Source organism: Pelodiscus sinensis, chromosome 2, assembly GCF_052426305.1.
Source record: "Pelodiscus sinensis isolate ZL-2025 chromosome 2, ASM5242630v1, whole genome shotgun sequence".
Taxonomy (NCBI): Eukaryota; Metazoa; Chordata; order Testudines; family Trionychidae; genus Pelodiscus; species Pelodiscus sinensis.
The window spans coordinates 116,759,404-116,771,476 of record NC_143053.1 but is presented as its reverse complement, the minus strand read 5'-3'; the positions used below and the strand labels follow the sequence as shown (position 1 = coordinate 116,771,476).

At 41.9% G+C, this 12,073-nt stretch overlaps 1 protein-coding gene across 2 annotated transcripts in view; it reads left to right on the top strand.

Moving 5' to 3' along the window:
• Positions 1-12,073, top strand: part of CDYL (chromodomain Y like) — a 152,572-nt gene that overhangs the window by 98,484 nt on the left and 42,015 nt on the right. The window lies entirely within an intron of this gene.

Genomic DNA, 12,073 nt, shown 5'->3' with positions numbered 1-12,073 from the left:
TTTGCTACAGTTATTGTGGGATGTTTTAAACTGTGAACCACTTTTACAGATAAAGAGAAAACATGTACTTTTTAAAACTTCAAATGAATTGATCTTCTGTAACTTCATGAATTCCTTACAGTGTACATTTGAATAAAAGTAAAGAAGTAAAATTTTACACGCAAAAATATTGAGTGTGGAAAAAAGCATTTAGCTGTCATGTTCACATGTAGTTTTTTCTTTAGTTTCACTTTGACAATTGCAAACAGAAGTAATAGAACTACTGTATAAAGTGTCAGTAAGAAGTTGACTTTTTAGCTAATCATACTCAGTTGTGGTTCTTTAAGAGCAGGGTTACATATTTCTGTACCTAGTAAATTTCTTTCATGTAAGTATTTACTATATTTCTTCAAAACTTAAAAGGATATACAGGCAGTCCCCGGGTTACATGGATCCGACTTACATCGGATCCCTACTTACAAACGGGGTGAGGCAATCCCGCACTAGCTGCTTCCCCCCAGCAGACAAGGGAGACGCGAAGCTAGCGCCTGCCCCCTCAGCAGACCAGGGAGACGCGGAGCGGCTTTTCTCAGCAGACACCTCAGCTTGAGAATAAAGGACTGAGGGAAGTGAGGTATGGGAGAATAAAACTGAGCTCTGGAAAAATGTTTGGCTAGAGTTTCCCCTACAATATGTACCAGTTCCGACTTACATACAAATTCAACTTAAGAACAAACCTACAGTCCCTATCTTGTACGTAACCCGGGGACTGCCTGTATTTTCTCTTTCTGTGCTACTTACTCTCTCATTTTATTCTTGGAAATTGTGGTTGCCAAATAAAAGACTGGTTTGGTGCCCAAAATACTTTGGCCATGTATTTTGAATCTAACTTATTTCTTTTGAGTCACATTATTGTCCTTGTAAGAAGCTTGAGTTATCAGGCATTGCACAGTGTTTCCCTGGAAACGCATCACCCCACTCCATCTCTTGCTTTTGGAATATTTACACAGTTATTCCACCACTGCAAAATTAGGGCTCCAATAAAGTCTGTGCTCACAGCCTAGAATATGTAGTGAGTTGGCTCACAGGTTCACACCACTGAAAAGACACACTTTCTTCCTCCCTCAACCACCTCACGCTGGTATGGATGGACATGTATTGGTCATATTCTTGCAGAGATGTAGAATCTCACCTGCATAGACTTTCTCCATTCTCCCCCTTGTGTTAACCACTTTTCTTTTTATGTCCATAGCAGAGGGGGTACAGTAGTTAGTTGTTCCTTATGCAGTGGAATTTCATAAAAACTTGGATGACCCATTGTGAATTATGGAAATTTGACAGAAATCAAGGGAACACATACACCAAAAGCAAAGATCATGTATAATTAAATGTGCTTCTGTTCATTTCTTGGCAGATACAGTTTAGTTTTAATTACTTATCATAATACTTCAGTATATATGTACTATATTTTTAAAAGGAAGGAGGTCATGAGGTAGATCACATAACTGCACTTTCCTGTTAAATATTTGCGGAGAAGTGAGGGAAAGGCATTGTTGTGTACACATTATGAGCTGTGCAAATTAGAGACATGGATATTGGCAAGGCTTCATAAAGTAGATAATACTAAAGTCCATATGGTAAAATAGTCAAGCATACAAACTAAGAAGAATGAATTAAGTATAACTGACTCTCCTAATTCATAAATGAAGTTGAGATTGAAGTGTGCGTGTATGTAAAAACATGGAGTATAATTTCTGATGATTGCTTATTCATGATCTTGGAAAAATAGGGGTAATCCACAAAAGAACCTTGCTACCCACAACAAGTGAAGAGAACTAAACTCAGGCCATAAATAAAATAAAAAAAACCAGAAATGGAAATGAGGCTCAAAGATTAAAAATCAGGGAAAAAGAAGGGGATAGTGAGCAGAGAAATCCAGACAGCTCCCATTGCTTTTCAAAGGCATCTAGAGAGCCTTGGAATGTGGGTAGAGAATGAGGCAGAGAATTGTAGTAGGAGAAAGATGGTCTCATGGTTAAAGCAATCAAATGACACCTGGGGATATGGATTCTATCTCTGTCTCTGCCACACAGTTCCTCTGGATGCACAGCAAGTCATTTAAGCTTTGCTCGAGTTGTCATTAACTGTATATTCCTAACTTTCTGGATGCCTGATTTGAGTATCTGGGATCTGATTTGTAGAAATATTGAGCACTCACAACTGTAACTGAAACCAGTGGGAGCTGCACTTTATAGCAATTGATAAGTTGAAAGTTATTAGCAATCTATAAAATTAAGTCCTGCATAGCTCATATTAGGCACTTAAAATAAGTAGATGCTTCTGACTTTATTCTCTCTTTGTTATCTACCTATAAAATGAAGATAATTTCCCCCTCATTTTATAGGATTGTGAAAATTAATTCATTAATATTTGTGAAGCACTCAGGAAAAACCCAAAAAGAGATATATTAAATCTATCTTGAGAGCATGGTTTGACTAGCGTGCAGTAAATAAGAAAAGGCTCATGAGGTGAAAACAAAATATTGGATAGCTGCTTGTTGAGGGTATGTCTACACTGCACCATTATTTTGAGATAATTAGCGTTCTTTCGAAATAACTATGCAAGAGTCTACACAGCCGTTCCGTTATTTCAAAATAATTTTGAAATAATGGACGGCTTTTTCAGAAATCTGTAAACCTCATTCCATGAGGAGTAACGCCTATTCTGAAAGAGCTATTTGGAAATAAGGCATGTGTATACGCTCCACTGCTGCTATTTCAAAATAACCCCTCACCAGAGCCACTCTAAGTTATTCCTCTCCCAGTGCCTTCTGGGGCGCTAAATCGAGATAGCACATCTACATTAGAGAAGCCTGCCTCGGACTCATTTTGAGGCTTCCCTGCAGTGAAGACGTGCTATTTCAAAATAAGCTATTTTAGAATAACTATTCTGGATAGCTTTCTTCGAAATAAGGTGCATTGTTAGACGTACCCTAAGTGACCACTGTCCATTCTGAATATGAAAAATCCGGTATATAATCATGTAATTAAAGACTGTATCATAATGCATAGGCACTAAGGAGCTGAATTAAGGTTACAAATGCAACCTTAATTCTGGTATTTCCTAATTTTTAAGTGACTTTGCAGTCTTAATAATTTTTTTAAAAACACGGGTTTGTTTTGTATATGTAGTAATTAATACATCAGATCCAGATCATGCAAATATTTTTTACTATGAGTAATGCTAACTGATAGTATAAGGAGTCCTTTTGAGATAGTAAGGAATGTTCTTTGAGGAAGAGAGAACCTATGATTTGCTGCCTCTCTACTGATTGGACCAAAGGCAGATATAGTGATCTCTCCTGGTGCGTTAGGGTTTGGGGGATATGGGAAAAGGGACTGCTCACCAAATTACTACCAACTGTGTCTGCTTCCAATGGCAGGCAGCTAGGAACTCTTATATATTTATATTTTATTTCTCTGCTCCCCTTGCAACTTCTCTGTAGTGTTTTTATGCTCCCACCTCTTTTCCTTTCCTACAGAGCAGAGTTGTCCAGCCTCTGCCTGCTATTTTAGCATCTACAAAATAGCCAGTGGCTCAAAGCATAGCCAGCGCAAAGGACCCTTCCTCAACTCTTGCTGAGCTACTCACAGGGATGCTGCTTGAGTTGATGAGAAAAAGGAGGAACTTGGAGCCTTCAATGAAGGAGCTTGCTCTGCAGTCACTGAGTCTTGCGGAAGAATTGGCAGTCTGCTGCGATTAGCTGTGGAGAAGCAAGTCAGTGCAGAAGCCAGCACTACCAGAGTGCTAGAGAGTAATGATGGGGGGAGCACTACCAGAAATCCAAGAAGGGAGAGAAGCACTGCAGTCCAGGTAAAGCCTCCTCTTTATGGGGGAAAATCTGAGAAGGCAGTTTCCCTTCAGTACAACTAGATGCTAATGAACCTATCTTGCTCCACTGCTGCTGTCCCAATACCAGGTACCTCTATCATCACTTCCCTTCTCTGGACAAAGGGACAGGGAATGATGGCTCCTCTGTCGTCCATGTTTGGATAGCAGTCGTGGGGAAACAGACTAGCTTTATCTCTACTGCTATTCGCAGACATACTCTAAACTCACACATAGTCTGGGGCAGGTAAGCTCAGAGAAGCATTCCACCAGCATCTGTATTATTGAAAAGGTCAAAAGTTGGCTTGGGAAGTTATCCAGCTCAAAAACTGAAACTGGTTTTAGCTTTTGCACGCATTGCAGAAGTAATCTATTCAGAGTGGAAACAACAATCCAAAGGGAAGTGCCTTAGTAAACATAAGACAATGTACATTAAAAAAAATGCAAATGCAGGTATCTAACACAGATGTGGTTGCAGTCTTTACACAGAAGAATCAGTTGTACCCACAGAAAAGGATATTTTATCCATGGCCAGCTGTTACGACATGGTGGAGCTTGCTATGTAATAATCTAAGAGTACTAATATGTAACTTTATTATCAAGAGTGATTGTATAACTCACACAGGGCAGTGAAGTGTTTGTTATATAACTATGATGCTTTAATTTAGTGGGCAACACAATAGCTGCACAGGTAAGAATATTCTGCACACTCTTGAAAGACAATTTGGAAAACTAACGACTTTGAGGATCCTCTAGTCTCTAGCAAAGACACAAGCTTTGTTTTGTTCAGCTGGTAGCCTGGAGTTCAAAAGGAAATGAAACAGTTAGAGGCTCTTGAAGTAAAAGAAAGGGCATTGTCAATTGCCAGGATATGTCCTCAAAGACCAGCTGACACAGAGGCCCTGTGGAAGAGCCTATTGGAAATTTATATCTACCAGAGTCTACTTGGTGAAGATGTTTAGACATCTTATGAACTACGCCTGTGTACACGTTATTAAGAGAGTTTTCTCTTAAATCAGGAATGGGCAATAATTTTGATTGGGGGGCCACTCCAAGAATTTGGTAAGTGATCAAAGGCTGCACTCTTCTATACATAAATGAAGAAGGTGCGGGGTCTGGGGTGGCGGTCGGGTGCAGAAAGGAATTTGGGGTAAGGGTTTGGGATGCAGGACGGGGTTTGGGATTTGAGGGGAAGTTTGGGTGAAGGAGGGGGTTCTGACCTGGGCAAGATACTAAGGTGTAAGAGTGTGTGTAGAGTCCGGGAGGAGAGTATAGGTGCAAGATTGAATTATGACCTAGAGGGGAGGAGGTGCAGGATCTGGGAAGTGGTTGTGACCTGGGGCAGGAGTGCAGGAGGAGGTGTAGGGATTTGGGTTGTGACTGGGAGTAGAGGATTACGGTGCAACATCTGGAAGAGTGTTCTGACCTGGACGAGGGATGTAGGGGGGGCATGCAGGGTCTGGGAAAGGAGTATAGGTGCAGGATCAGAGGTGCAGAGGATTTGGGTTATGTGGGGTAAGAGTGCTGGGGTGCCACAGGTAGGCTCTGGCCAGGAGACACATGGGTGGCTCCTGGTCAGCAGCCCTGCCCAGCAGATCCGTCAGTCTGGCAGGGGGGCCGTGTATGCTGCTCTGAATGCTGCGAGCCCAAGGGGAGAAGAATAGGCAGCTCCCATTGGCTGGAAAAAGGTTAGGGATGGGGGCAGCATATGAAACCTCTCTCACCTCCTCTCTGGCTTGCAGCATTCAGAAAGCTGCTCTGAGTAGCACATAGGGGAGGGGAAAGCAGGGCCGAGGTTCCTGCTAAAACTGTGGGCTGGATCTGGCAGCTTGCTGGGCTGGATCCAAGCCATGAGGTGGCAAAATTTGCAGATGATACTAAACTGCTCAAGATAGTTAAGAACAAATCAGAATGTGAAGAGCTTCAAAAGGATCTCACAAAACTAGATGACTGGGCAACAAAATGGCAAATTAATTTTAGTGTTCGTAAATGCAAAGTAATGCACATTGGAAAAAATAATCCCAACTATACATACAAAAAGATGGGGACTAATTTAGCTACAACCACTCATGTGAGAGATCTTGGAGTCACTGTGGATAGTTCTCTGAAAACATCCATTCAATGTGAATGGCAGTCAAAAAAGCAAATAGAATGTTAGGAATCATTAAAAAGGGTTAAAGAATAAGACAGAGAACATCTTATTGCCTCCATTCATGGTATGCCCACATCTTGAATAGTGCGTACAGATGTGGTCGCCTCATCTCAAAAAAGATATAATTGGCATTGGAAAAGCTTCAGGAAAAGGCAACAAAAATGATTAGAGGTTTGGAATGGGTCCCGAATGAAGAGAGATTTAAAAGACTGGGACTTTTCAACTTAGAAAAGAACTGACTAAAGGGGGATATGATAGCAGTCTATAAAATCATGACTGATATTGAGAAAGTGAATAAGGAAAAGTTATTTACTTATTCCCATAACATAAGAACGAGGGGTCACCCAATGAAATTAATAGGCAGCAAGTTTAAAACAAACAAAAGGAAGTTTTTCTTCATGCAGTGCAATCTCTGGAACTCCTTGCTAGAGGAGATTGTGAAGACGATTTTATCAGGGTTCAAAGAAGAACTAGATAAATTCATGGAGGTTAGGTCCATCAATACTTATTGGCCACGATGGGTAAGAATGGTGACCCTAGCCTCTGTCAAAGGCTGGAAATGGATGATAGGAGAGGGATCATTTGACGTTTACTTGTTCTGTTCACTCCCTCTGGGGCCTCTGGCATTGGCCACTGTCAGAAGACCGCATACTGTGGTAGATGGACCTTTGGTCTGACCCAGTATGGCCGTTTTTATATTCTTATGTATTTTGCCCACCCCTGTCTTAAATGCTTTGGTTCTGAATAATACATTGCATTAAAAAGGCTATTGGTTACTGAATACCATCCTCAATAATTCTGGAGAGAACAGAACTCCAGATTCTGGCCCTCAGTCAGGCCTGTGTAGATAATCATGGTTAGTACCAAAAGACTGTAGCCAGGGTGGGTATTGGAAGCTGAGAGAATCATGATTCCATCTTGAGATTGGTGATGTTTAGTGCTCTGAGACCTCAGAAGGGGTTACGTTGGAAGAGGTCAGGAAGGATCAGAAGTGCTGTTAGCCCACGGTCTGTGACACCAAGTGAATAAGAAAAAAATAATTCTCACTGTAGAGGAATTATTAAGCTGCCAATGGATGTTCAGTGCATTATCTTTCATTGCAGATTCTATAGTTGATTGTCAGGTTCGTCTCATGGCTGATAGTATCAAGTGTAGTCATCTGGTGACACCTGTGGCTTCATATCTGTAGAATAGACCAATTAGCAAAACAGAGGGCTAGTGGCTTTTGTTTTGAACCCCTTAAACACAGTGATATCAAAGAATTCTGAAAAGTAGAAGGAATCTCTCCATTGCTCATTTGAAGTAACAAAAGAGAGTTCAGAAAATTCAGCAAGGTCAACATTCTGTTTGTTCCTCTGGATGTTTCAGGAACAACAGAAGAGATGAGACACCAGACGGGAAGATATGAGAACAGAGTTTTAGTGAAAGACAATCCCATTGAAAACAGCAGTGTTATATTGCTGTCACTGACGGCATAATTTGGCCTGTTGAATCTTAAATTACTATAGCTAGTGTACAAAATGGAAATAATCCATCCAATGACCTAACAAACCTCTTACGCACAGTGACTTAAATGGGACTATTTTTATGCTTAAAGTTATTCACTTGTTTTAGTGCTTTGCTAGATTAGGACCTTAAAATACTTTTCTGAAGGCTGTGTTTTGCTAATAACATGCTATTTCACTGCATTATTGGTATGGGATTTTAATGCTCAAATTCAACTTTGATGGCTAGCAGGGGGGACTGAATGTGATTCAGAGAGACTGTTTAGTGCCATTGAATTTAGTAGTTTTGAAGGTTAGTTGTTTTCGAGTTTGTGATGTCAGCTGTTCTGTGGATTTTTCTTTTTTAATTCTGATAAATTCACTGTGACATAGATGGTGTGTGGTATTTACTTCACTAGAATTTGACTTGTCTAAATCAGTGGGTGTCTCATAGTTTCATTTGGTTTCCAGACAACTGTATCCCTTTTAGGAGTCTGATATCTCACTTTAAAATGACTTGCTTACAAACTCAGACATAAGATATACAAAAATGTCACAGTACACCAATACTAAAAATTGCTTGCTTTCTCATTTTTACCTTGTAATTATAAAGTGAATAAATTGAAATATAAATATTTTATTTACATTTCAGCATAAAGTATATACAGCAGTATAAACCAGTCATTTCACAAAACATTTAATTTGAACTGATTGTGTTAGTGCTTTTTATGTAGCCTGTAGTAAAACTAGATAAATATCTAGATTAGTTGATGTAACATGGAAGATCTCTGGGTACCCCTGCTTGAGAATGACTGTGTGAACTATGCTTAAGGAAATAAATATCTGTCCTATCCTAAATGTGGAATGATAAGCTTATTGGGGAAAAAAAGAAGCTTTTGCAAACCGTCCCCAGACTTTTATATATTTTTGTATAAAAGGTATGCATTTATAGAACTTGTGCATTTAGTTCTTTAAGTATAGCAGTTTTGACAAATGTTTTATAGGCAAATATTGGAGTATTTAATGATAATAAATAAACACATGAAAACTTACTTGATCAATTGGCTTGATCTGATCTTAGTTCTTACTAAAATCAGCATATGGTACATTGAAAAATGCCCACCGCCATCAGTCTAAAGTTTTCTCCAAAAAAAAAATCTAAAGAATGGAAAGCCAGACCTGCATTTTTCCTTTTGTTCAAGTTAAAATAGTATGTACATCCAGCTAAAGTTTTTTAATTCTCCTTTTTACTGACCAGCCTTCAAGATACTAAACAAATGTTAGTGGTAGTTGGTGTAGACAATGTGTAAACTGTTCATGTGCAACTTTTTGATGGCTATGACAATTTCAGAATTATTCACCCAAGGTATTCACCTAAATACCTTTAGTAACTTCAAAGAAAATACTCCTGAGCAACCATTCACCTGTGTGAGTAAGTCAGGCCTGGGCAAAATAGAGCCTGTGGGCCAATTCTGGCCTGCCAAGCTACTGGATCTGGCCCACAGATGCAGCAAGGAGTCCCAGGCAGGCTCCCAGTTTGCCTCGCCCTACCCACACACCACTCAGAAAAGCGATTGCCAGGCCATTTCTCTTTCAAAACTGAGCCCGGAAGTGTGTGTGGGGAGACTTCAGGCACTGCTCCCGCCCCCAACACAATCCCATTGGCCAGTTTCTTGCCAGAAACTGGTCAATAGGAGCTACTTGTTTGAATAACAAACTGCCACAAAGCATCATGCCCCCTCCCCTCGGCTGCTAGTTATTCACACAGTCACAAGGTCTTGCAGCCTGTGTGGGGGTGGGGCAGGCAGGCAGGCTGGCTGCCTGCTTGCCTGCCTGAGAAACATGCTGGACTGCTGGCTGGGATTCACCCAGCCAAGTCTCCTGGCCAGAGCCTGCCTTTACAACCCCAGGCCCTCTCTTCCCCAACCATCTGCCCCTCCACTCCTGCCCCTTGTACTCTACATACCCAAACCCTTTGCCCCCCCTCTCCTGCACTCATATCCCTTCCCAACGCTGCACTCCAATCACCTGACCCAGATCACATTCCTCTCCTGCCTTAGGTCACAACCCAAACTCCTGCACCCCAGCTCAGTTCCCCAGATCATAATCAATCTTCACCAAAACTCCGTCCCAGACCCTACACTCCCACCTTCATCCCAGTCCCCTTACTCAAAGCTCCTTTGTACGCCCACCCTTAGTCCCAGACCCTGCACCTTCTCCGTTAATATCATGGAAGAGTGCGGCCCTTGACTACTTACCAAATTCTTGGAGTGGTCCCCCATCAAAAAATTATTGCCCACCCCTGGAGTAAGTGGTTAACGGACTTGCCCTTAAGATTTACTATATTGCCAATTTGTAAAACCTTTGCACAACTTGAAAATGAAATGCAACCTGAGGTGGTAAATATGAGGTGGTAAGTAGTGTTTATCTCATATTATTCACCTAATACTGCACACAAAATTCATAAGGGCTCATGCTCCAGGTAAAGAGCATGAGGATTCTTTTTCTCTTAGTGTACCCTAGGTTTTAACATACATTTTTCTCCTCTGAACCTCATTTGATACTAGGTAAGGATAAAAAATTAAGTAGACCATGCAGAGCCATTGTAGTAATACCAGCATGTACTTGACTGGCATACTGAGCCAGTCAAGTACAAATATCTTTCAAAAATATGTGGCTGTTAAAGCAGCTTCCAGACAATCTGTCATATGAATCTGTAGGCTATTGACAAGGGTGGTGTGAGATGGGTTTGTAGGTACGTTGTTTCAATCTGCAAGAAAATCTACCCAACAGTTTATTCCTGCATTTAGAAAAGTATTTTCTGTTTTGATAAGGGTAGAAACACAGAAAGGACTTCATGACTAAGATGCTGATCTTCCTGCAGGAAGTGCTGCTTAAGAATAGTTCCATATTATTTATATCCACAATACCTCACTTTTCCCTTGTCTACATTAATTGTCACTCAGTGAAGATCCGCCTCTTCAGTAGTACATTCCTTAGAGCAGTGATCCCCAACCTTTTCAGGTTGTTGGGCGCCAGGGGGCATGGCCGTTCGCCCACCGGGCGCCAGGGGGCGGGAACAAGTGCGTGCCCGGGGCCAGCGGCCCCCCCCCCGCCGAGCGCCGCGTGCCCGGGGCTGGCGCTCCTGGGGCCGGCGCCCCCCCCCCCCGGCCGAGCGCCCCCCCCCCCCGCAAGCGCCCGTGCACCATGTGCCCGGGGCCAGGCCAGCCCCGAGCACCTGGCGGGCGCATTCAAATGCCCCCGCGGGCGCATTCAAATGCCCCCGCAGGCGCCATGGCGCCCACGGGCACCGTGTTGGGGACCACGGCCTTAGAGAAATAACATTGTTGTGCTAGGTATATTGTACTCCAGGGGGCCGACAGAAATGTATGCTCCTCTTTTTCAGACTTGTGTTTCACTGAACAGTGGTCTACACTGTTAATTTGTCAGTATAAATTATGTTGTTCAGCCGTGTAGAGAATCCACACCCTAAGCCAAGGGGTGGGGAACTTCAGGCCCTTGGGCCAGATGTGGCCGCCGGCTTGCCTGGATCCAGTCCCAAGGCTCACCGTGTCCCACCATGGAGCTGGACACACAAGATCTATTAGGCTGGTCCCCCCTAGGCTCTGGTGTGCTAGGGGAATGTGGGGAGTTTCTTTCTCCTCAGTTGGGGGCCACATCAGTGTGGGGTTTGTGGGTCTTTTTTGGTTTTTGTTTTTGCTTCTCACTTGTATGCAGCCCCTGATTGATTTTTTTTTTTTTTTTCCTGTGGGTCAGTGGCCGTCGATCCAAAAAAGGTTCCTCACCCCTGTTCTAAGAAATGCAGTTATACCAACATAATACTTGATGAATGTAGACAGCAATAGGTTGATCAGAGGGCTCTTCCTATTGACATCTCATGGGGAGGTAGAGTACCTACCCCAATGGGAGAAGCTCTTCCCTCATCATAGGTGGTACTTTCACTAAGTGCTGCATCAGTGTGGCAAGGTCATGCTTACCAGCTCTTTTGGCAATAAAGCTTATTGGTCAGGGATGTGAAAAAACACACCTCATCTGACATAAGTAATTGCTTAGGGCCCAATTTTTCGCCAGTTGTAGTAAAGTTCCATTGACTTCAAGGGTGCAGGGTCAGGCATTTAGTGAGTTAAGGCATTGGAGTTCTGAGACTTAACCCATTCGTCTATTTGAATTACTGTACTTCATCTGCAGAAATAGAAATCCTACCTGAAAATTCTCTTTTGTAATGTATTTCTGAATAAATAATATAGCATGGTTGTCAGATTTTTCTCACTTGGTGACATTTTTAGCCAAAGGTTATATTTTTAGCTTATTTTGTTAATATTCACTATGTGACATAATTTTAATTTAATCAAGGTTGTCCTTCATCTGTTCAGGTGGCATGGAAGGAATAGGAGAAAGAGAAACTGGAATACGATTTCTTGTTGCTTCACAAGTTCTAACTTGTAACTCTGATTTACTCACTCCCTTTACCTCCTTTAAATATTGTACCTGACACCTTTATATTTGTAAAACACCAGCATGACATAAATAGTAAAGAAGAAAGCTATTT